The sequence below is a fragment of the Temnothorax nylanderi genome, unplaced genomic scaffold (genome assembly GCF_030848795.1).
Source record: "Temnothorax nylanderi isolate EJ_2023f unplaced genomic scaffold, tnyl_v1.0 TNYL_tig0848_pilon, whole genome shotgun sequence".
NCBI lineage: Eukaryota > Metazoa > Arthropoda > Insecta > Hymenoptera > Formicidae > Temnothorax > Temnothorax nylanderi.
The window spans coordinates 38,280-47,199 of record NW_027249910.1 but is presented as its reverse complement, the minus strand read 5'-3'; the positions used below and the strand labels follow the sequence as shown (position 1 = coordinate 47,199).

General features: G+C 38.0%; 1 pseudogene; it reads right to left on the bottom strand.

Moving 5' to 3' along the window:
- Positions 1-6,610: 6,610 nt before the first annotated feature.
- LOC139785627 (uncharacterized) lies at positions 6,611-8,189 on the bottom strand (annotated as a pseudogene).
- Between the last annotated feature and the right edge of the window lie 731 nt (positions 8,190-8,920).

Below are 8,920 nucleotides of genomic sequence, written 5' to 3'. Positions count from 1 at the left end.
GCTCGTAATTTGGCAGCACAGCTTGAAGGTGCAGGTGATCGAGGAGTCTTATAGACGACATGCTGCAAATGATAATTATTGAAGAACTTCCATCTGTAAAATATAGCGGTTTTCTGTTTGGCTGGAATAGTAAACCGAAAGCAGACAAGACATTACTCAATTTAGAAACAGAGCTATAATGGCAGCAGAAAAGCTCATATCGACTCAAGATGAGGAAATCACAGCGATGACAGCATCAGCAGCTCATAAAGGTAAAGTACAGAAGAAATCTACAGAGAAAGACAATTATATTTCAAGTCTCGTTCTCCGGGATTACACATGGTAGTACCGCTACTTCCGCTAGGCTGAGTCACAAGATTTAGAAAGTATAGAGTAAAGCTTTCTATGGTACGCGCCTGCGTACCCTCACGGCCGTTATATCTTCATAACGTTTCTTGTGCTCGACAGAGACACATCAAAAGAGAGTTTTTTGCCCTTGTCAACAATTTTCCTTGGAAAAGTGTTTTCCAATTTCTCTAAAAGATGGGGAAAGGAAAGAAGAGAAGTAGAGACAAGGAATCAGACAAGAAAATCCTCAAAAAATTGAGGAGGTTAGAAAAGAAAATCAAACGAAAACAGTCTGTCGACGTGTGCGATTCAGGTAAATCTGTTCTTTTTCTTTGATATTATTTTTCCTTGAGGTATTGGCTTCGTGTTCTCGCAATGAATGAGACACGTTTGCGCTTTATGGCTGGTGACTTTTGCACGAAAAAGGCAATAACAACCAGTGCTTTACTTGAATCTATGTCTGTTTTCAGACGATTCAGCCCTCAAGTCGAATAATGAAAATCGTCCAAATAACAGACAGGTCGATAACCTCTCTGTACATGACGCATCCAATGACGATTTAAAAAGCATTTTTTCGTCTAAGGACGACGATGCTAATGGACAAGTATCGTGTGATCAGTCCAAATCAACGGCTCAGGCCCCAGACACTGAAAGTGAGGTTATGGAAGTAATTTTGACATTTTCGGGAAAGACGTCAGATGAGGTTAACAATACGGTCGTGGAGACAAAACAGTTGGATGAAGAGACTAAAAAAGTTCTTGGCGAAGACCCAGAAAGTGGAAAACAGAAAGACATTGATCTTCATCCAGATTTGGTGTCCAGATGGTCAAAATGGGTGAAAGAAGGTTTGGCCAAAGAAACAAAAACGGAGGTTCTGGCCAAATATTCCAGAAAAGGAAATCTTTCTTTGGAGGCTCCTGCCTTAAACGCAGAAATTGCAGCTACGTTGAACGAAGCTGGCACTAAACGAGATAATCTGTTTATTCAGGAACAAAATTTTGCCGGGACAGCACTCGCAGCCTTGGGAGAAGCAATTACGATGATTCTGAAGGATGAGGAGGAACCTATTGATAGGATAAAGTTATTGGAGCGACTAGCTGACACTGGGAAGTTGTTAACTCAACTTCATTTCCAAATTTCATCAGCCAGGAAAGCTTTTATTGCTCCCGTGTTGACTAAACAAGTCAAGGATTTGCTTCAAAAAACCACCCCGGGTGATTTTCTCTACGGAGATAAACTAGGAGAAGTAATTAAGTCAGCAAAATCTGTGGAAAAACTTGGAAAAGAAATTAAAGTCCAGAAGGCCCCTGTATCTTCAACTGTCTCCAAAAAACCCAATTCCAAGTACACAGGACGTATTTTAAACTGGAGAAACCCTTATTCGAGACCGGGAACGTCGAACCAGGGCTACAGGACGTCACAGACGTCTTCGAAGTTTTCGAAGAACCAACAGTACAACAAACCAAAACAGGCTCCTCAAGCCAAGACTCAATCCACCCAGCAAGAAAAACAACAATAGTTGAAGACGTAAGATATACTGCTGGACGTTTAAAAAATTTTTACCAAGCCTGGGCGGCGATTACACGCGACAAATTTGTTCTTGAGTGTATTAAAGGATATAAAATAATCTTTAATCATCCTGTTTATCAAAGTAGAGTTTTTACTGGTAATAATTTTTCTAAAGAGGAAGAAAAAGACTTAGAGGAGGCAATTTTTAAATTAAAAGCTAGTGGGGCTATAAAAGAATGTAAACCAATTCATGGTCAATTTATTTCGCCATATTTTTTAGTTCCAAAACCCAATGGTTCAAAACGTTTTATTTTAAACTTAAAAAATTTAAACAAATTTATTAAAACGTCTCATTTTAAACTTGAAGACTTAAGAACAGCAACAAAGCTTATCTCAAAAAATTCGTTTATGTGTACTTTAGATCTGAGAGACGCTTATTTTTTTAGTAAATATTGATAAAAATAGCAGAAAATTTTTACGCTTTATTTTCAAAGGTACGCTTTACGAGTTCACGTGCCTCCCTTTTGGTTTAAGTACCAGTCCATTTGTTTTTACCAAAGTAATGAAACCCGTGGATAATATATTAAGAGAACAGGGTTTAATTTCAACAAGGTATCTAGACGATATTTTTTGTATAGGATCAACTTACGAATCTTGCGTGAAAAACGTAACAATCACTAAAAGAGTGCTCGAATCTTTGGGTTTTTTGATCAATAAAGAAAAGAGTATGAATATTCCGGCGACACAATGTAAATTTTTAGGATTTATTATTAATTCGAGTTAAATGACCTTAGAGTTAACTCAAGAAAAAAGGAAAAAATTAGTAAGTCTAATAGAAATTTTTTTACATAAGAAGTCTTGTAAAATACGCGATTTTGCGAGTTTAATAGGATTATTGATAGCTGCTTGCCCAGCGGTTCCTTATGGTTTACTCTATACTAAGATATTAGAAAGAGAAAAATTTATGGCTTTAATTGTGCAAGATCAAGATTTTGAAAAAACCATGTCGATATCAAATAGCTCACATTTAGACTTGAATTGGTGGAAGAAGAATATTCCTACTGCAAAACAACCGATAAGGCATCTTAAATTCAAAAAGGAAATTTTTTCAGACGCCTCTCTTACAGGCTGGGGAGCTAGTTGTAATTATTCTCATACCAATGGGTTTTGGACAGCGTCAGAACGAAAGCTACATATCAACCATCTGGAGTTAATTGCAGCTTTCTACGCTTTAAAATGTTTTGCTTCAAATTGTCGTAAATGTGAGATTTTGCTCAGAGTGGACAATACAACTGCTTTAGCTTATATAAATCGAATGGGGGGCATTCAGTATCCTACATTAAATTGTTTAGCTAGAAATATTTGGCAGTGGTGTGAAGAAAGGGAAATCTGGATAGTCGCCTCTTATATACCTTCACAAGAGAATACAGACGCTGATAGGGAATCAAGAAGAACAAACATTGATACAGAGTGGGAATTGGCAAATTCTGCATTCAAAAAAATCGTGAACAGATGGGGTTATCCAGAGATTGATTTATTTGCTTCAAGAAGTAACACCAAGATAAATAAATTCTCTTCTTGGAAAAGAGATCCAGAGGCATGGACCATTGATGCGTTTACACTGGACTGGAAAAATTTAGAATTCTATGCCTTTCCGCCCTTTTTCGTAATACTAAAAGTATTACAAAACATAAGAAATGATAGGGCGTGTGGTATTTTAGTCGTACCAAATTGGCCTTCCCAGCCTTGGTATCCTGTATTTATGTCTATGCTTATGGATAAACCAGAAATTTTTTCACCATCACCTGATCTCTTATTATCTCCCTGCAGGTCCTTGACACACCCCCTGGCAAGTCATCTTTCCCTGGTTGCAGGAAAATTATGCGGATAGCATACAGAAGGAAGAACCTGTCTGAAAATGCCATCAACATTTTGATTTCATCCTTAACAGATTCAACATTACGTCAATATAATTCTGGTTTAAAAAACTGGTGGAATTTTTGCAAAAAATTTAGATTGGATCCTTTCCAGGCGGGTATTGAAGCTGTGTTACAGTGTTTATCTCAACGTTTTGACAATGGAGCCTCTTACGGTACTCTCAACACCGAGAGATCAGCAATATCACTCATCAGTCTCGATGATTCCTCGAACAATCCAACAATGACTCGATTCTTCAAAGGTGTATTCAAATTACGACCTACAAAAGCGAAATATGACTTGATTTGGGATATTGAAGTAGTTTTGAAATGGGCAGAAGAGTTAGAACCTCTCGAGACTCTGGATTTAAAACATTTGACTTACAAACTAGTAATTCTAATGGCATTGGCAACCGCACATAGAGTTCAGACTTTGGCGTTAATAAAAATCAACAATATTTCTATCTCACAAGAAGGAGTCCAGATAACAATAACTGAGGCAATTAAAACTTCGAAAATAGAAGTGGATCAACCAAAGTTCTTTCTGCCTTTCTTCAAAGAGAGATCAAAGGCATGTGTGGCAAGAGCCATTATTCGTTACTTGGCAGCAACCAAAGACTTGAGGAAAAGTGAGAAAAATTTATTTATTACTGTAAATAAACCTCACCAGGCGGCAAACTCACAATCCGTCAGTAGATGGATAAAAGAGTGTCTTAGACAAGCTGGATTGACACACGATTCACAGCTCACAGTACACGACACGCTGCGACTTCGGCAGCTGATCGAAAAGGAATAGATATAAATATAATACGTAAAACAGCCAGTTGGTCAGGACAGTCAGAGGTCTTCGCCAGATTCTACAAAAGACCGATTTCTTCTGATTGAGGTGTGTTTGCTTCAACAGTTTTAGGAGATCGTTAAAACATATATACGTATATATATATATGTGTGTGTATTTCTTTTGTCATTGTTTATTATTTTTTTTAAATTCTCCTTTTACTAAATAATAAAAAAAGAAGAAAGAAGAAAGTGGAAAAATTTTTCAAAGTAAATTTGTAACTCTAAACATCTACCATGTGTAATCCCGGAGAACGAGACTTGAAATATAATTGAAAATTAAACGAACTTATCTGTAAGTGACGTTCGATTGTAATTATATGAGAGTCTCGTTCGAAGGGATTACAACCCACTCTTTAAAACCCTCCCAATCACGAATTTTTCCCTTTCTTATCGACAAGTGTCTATATAGCTCTGAAAATTATGAAGATATAACGGCCGTGAGGGTGCGCAGGCGCGTACCATAGAAAGCTTTACTCTATACTCTCTAAATCTTGTGACTCAGCCTAGCGGAAGTAGCAGTACTACCATGTGTAATCCCTTCGAACGAGACTCTCATATAATTACAATCGAACGTCACTTACAGGTAAGTTCGTTTGATTTTCAATAAAAAGAAGTTTGAAGGTCAATGTTTTTACTGTAAAAAAGTAGGACACAGAAAGTTTGAATGCAGCAAGTTCAAAAATAAGATGAAGAAAGAGGAAATGAAGAAGACAGGTACACGCAGTAAGAATACGAAGACTAAACGTACGGATAAAAAAGAAGACGAAACAGACGACGCATTCGCACGTGCTCGTGTAGCTGAAGCAAACATCACGGAAGATGAACGATTGTGGCTGGCTAACAGTGGAGCATCCTACCATCCCAACCCTGGCGAAAATGAGAAGTTTCATGAACGTTTGTTTGGCGTTTACGTGAGCGTTTGCGGAGAGTTCGTTGAGAATTTAAAAACGGTCAGTAGAGAGTTCGTAGAGAGGAAATTGCAACGCTGCAGCGTTTGGAAGGCGTTTGTATACAGCGTTTTTGAGAGTTTGCACAGCGTTTACTTGACGTATGGCGTTTACTGAGAGTTCTTTAAAACGTTTATAGATCCTGTGTTAAGCGTTTAATAGACGTTTGGTCTCATCATTGGAAACTGCGTGCAGCCTCTGTTAAGCGTTTAACGGGCGTTTACTCTTGTCATTAGAAACGGCATAAAGAGCAGCGTTTGCTGTGGGTTTGGGAGCGTTTAGTATAGCGTTTTCTACTGGAAAAACTAGTGCATCACTGGTGCACACTGAGTGCAATTTCATTGTTTCAATGTGAAAATTAAGTCACATATTTTCAGTGTTTAATGTTCTACTGGCAAAAATTTGTCAAATTAATCACAGTAGAACATTAAACACTGAAAATATGTGAACTAATTTTTATATTGGAACAATGAAATTACACTCAGTGTGCACCAGTGTTACACTAGTTTTCCCAGTAGAAAACACTATAATTGTTAGTGTATAAAAATACAATTATTATATGGATAAAAAATCATTTATTACATGAAAATACACCAACCAATAACCAACAAACAAAAATAGCAATGCTGGAAGACAAAAATTCAAACAGCATGTCATTATAATGTATATATCTATACATATATAGTCTATATCATATCTACCCAGATAACATGCATGTTGCATAAGACATCGTAAAGATATCTTTAAAGCTACAACTACATCTATCGTAACGCTTTGATCGTGGTCGTAAGCAATGAAGCCGTCGTAAACCGTATATCTATAATGCCAATATATCTATAAACACATTTTTCTTCGCACGTCGAGAAAGCTGACAGGTTAGGTTATGTTGTAACGCCAGACAAGCGTCGTAATCGTAAGAGTTGAATTCAGCTGAATTCAGCTGATTAATCAATTCATACGATAAGCTTACGATAGCTATTACGACGAGCGTTACGATCGCTTAAACGGTGAACATTGCGATAGATGTCGTTGTAGCTTTAGACAACTAAGATAATCTTAAGATATCTTTAACATATCTTTACGACGTCTTATGCAACATGCATGTTATCTAGGTATGAGAGATATGTATATATCTCTCTGTATATATCTATATATATTATATCTGTATATATTTCTGTATATATCTCTGTATAATCTATATATAGAGTCTTAAAGAGTGGTGAATGTGGCTGTATTCCTGAAAACAAAAAAAAATATTAAGGACAATCGATAAAATATTTCACAAAATTGTACGTACTCAAATTTAACAGTACATACCTAAGATTTTCAAATGTCACTGGCGTCACTGCTACTGCTCCTGATGTTGATGGCTGAATGAAATCGGCAGGATAATCGGAAACTGGCGTCACTGATGCTACTGCTCCTGTGTTGATGGCTGAATGAAATCGGCAGGATAATCGGAAACTGGCGTCACTGATGCTACTGCTCCTGATGTTGATGGCTGAATGAAATCGGCAGGATAATCGGAAACTGGCGTCACTGATGCTACTGCTCCTGTGTTGATGGCTGAATGAAATCGGCAGGATAATCGGAAACTGGCGTCACTGATGCTACTGCTCCTGATGTTGATGGCTGAATGAAATCGGCAGGATAATCGGAAACTGGCGTCACTGATGCTACTGCTCCTGTGTTGATGGCTGAATGAAATCGGCAGGATAATCGGAAACTGGCGTCACTGATGCTACTGCTCCTGATGTTGATGGCTGAATGAAATCGGCAGGATAATCGGAAACTTGTTCCTGTAATAACAGCTGTGATGGTTGTTGCTGGTATGGCGGTTCTTGATGTGGTGATTGTTGCGGTGGCTGTTGTTGCGGGTAGTGGTTGCTGATGAGGTGGGAGTAGCTGTTGACTGATGCGTTGCTGCACTATATGTGATACTTGTTGTTGAAGTTGCTGTATTTCAACCAGCGGCTGACCTCTTCTGGTATATTTGCGTTTTGGCTTGGTGGATCCACTTCGCCTGCACTCAGGGGCATTGAGGTCTCCACCTCTTTTTCTCGCGCCCCGGGGGCCCAGCATATCATATACCCGATCCGCGAGGTAACCAGGGAGCGTATTCACGTACTTCTACACTTCTGTGGCTGAGTATTTTGAATGCAGCTGTCCACTCTCATCCTGAATCTTCTGTTTTATTAGCCAATCACGGTGCAGAGCTGTAAAAAGAGAGAATCTAAGCTTCAAGTACAATCTACAATTATCGCATGATTTAAAAAATCCATGTGGAACAGTTACTCACACTTGGCCACCATGAGGAAGTTCGAAGGAAACTTCTCATTCTCAGTATGTTTTTTGTTGATTCGCACCCTCATAAGGTGCGCTTTTCTACCGAAGACTCCTTTGAGAAGAGCATATGCCCAGTCAGCGTGGCTCTCTTCCACATTTACTAATTCATTATACGCTGCTTTGGAGCAGAAAATTCCATCTCCAAGGGGTACCTGATATAGGAGAGAACACATGCGGTTAATGATAAAAATTAGATTACAATAGAAAGCAAAAGTGGCATTTAACTCACCTTCTCCTCTGTATCTGACAAAACCTCACTAGTGGAGGTGGCCGAACTTGCAGAAGACAGTGGTGGCCTCATTGCTATAACATGAACAGATAACGTGAATAGATAATAGTAGTAGCCATTTCTAATGAGAGTGTATTTTTCACACAATCACTTTATATGCAAAGTTACACATGAGACAGCTCAGAGCCTTGATTCTTGAGTATGTACGATCAACTTTCGTATGCGTACATCGACTAATATCCAATAGGAGAGTGTTTTATATAAAACAAACTTTCTTATTGGATATAGGACATTGTACGCATATGAAAGTTATTCATACATGCTGAAGAATCGAGGCTCTGAACTGGTTTTTTAATGTAGAATATAACCTCAAACCCTTAATTCTTTACAAGTGCAGAAAGAGACAATAGTCGAACATCAATCAAGAAACCCTTAGAGTGATACCAGTGCTGTATATAAAAATATAATAAAAACAAAAAAATAGAGTTAGCGAGAGAACACAAAAGCCCACAATCACACTTGAAATAAAAGCGAAGCCCAACTTAATCAAATAATGTATTAAGATGAACACGAAACCCATTGCAATTGAAAATTGCGTAGAAAACAACAAACCAAATCTGCCGGGGTAACATGTGGAGCATTACATTGCACAAGGACTCTCACCTCTGCATATTGAAGTGAATTTCGTAAGTGACTCATATTCAAGGTTGTTGCATATTTTGTATTTTAAAAGACCCTGACTTTTCCAGGTTTCCTCGATCTAACATTCACGTTTTACAGATCTTATACTTTTCCAGATTTGTGGC